General features: G+C 44.5%; 1 protein-coding gene across 3 annotated transcripts in view; it reads right to left on the bottom strand.

Moving 5' to 3' along the window:
- The window catches only part of LOC108231789 (kelch-like protein 29), a 267,051-nt gene that overhangs the window by 250,301 nt on the left and 16,083 nt on the right, over positions 1-667 (bottom strand). The window lies entirely within an intron of this gene.

The raw sequence follows: 667 nt of genomic DNA, 5'->3' as shown, positions 1-667 counted from the left end.
GTCCGATGGCCTGTGGCGTGCACGCCTGGTCACCTCGCTCAGGGATCAAAGGCAGCATGTCGCTCTAATCAGTCTTCACAGTGGGCAACCCCATTAATTCAGCTCAGTTTCATCACTGGCGAGCAAACCACCAGTCAGGTCTGTGCATTCCTGGGGTCCCGTGGTCCAGGGAGTAATCCACCTATCTCCTAATGACCCGATTCTAACCCCGCCAACTGCTGCTCGGACAAACAACTTTGATTTGCATGTCGACCAAAAAATAAATAAATAAAAGGAAAAGAAGAAAACGGCGAGATTATTACGAGGGGGAGGGAACCAAAACAAAGAGACGTGGCGTCTTTTCCAGACGCGGCAGGGAAGTCGAGCAGAATTAATGACACCATATATCAAATAATTCCAGGCGATCAGCCCCCCGCTAAACCAGGCCAACATCACATGCGCACTTCCGTACTAGCTGTAGGAATCGAGTGTGACACATTAAAACTGAACTGGAGAAGAGGAAAAGAAAAATTAAATTATTTTTTTATAACCAAACGTTTCTCTTCTTTTCTCTCTCTCTTTTTTTTTGTGTCCCCGTACTCCAATAACACTTGCAAAGTTATTCAAATGGAAACTATTCAGAATACTTTTCACTGGATAAAAAGAAGTGGTGTCATATTTTAGTGTG

This window comes from Kryptolebias marmoratus, linkage group LG19 (genome assembly GCF_001649575.2).
Source record: "Kryptolebias marmoratus isolate JLee-2015 linkage group LG19, ASM164957v2, whole genome shotgun sequence".
Lineage (NCBI taxonomy): Eukaryota > Metazoa > Chordata > Actinopteri > Cyprinodontiformes > Rivulidae > Kryptolebias > Kryptolebias marmoratus.
This window is presented reverse-complemented; position numbering and strand designations above follow the sequence as displayed.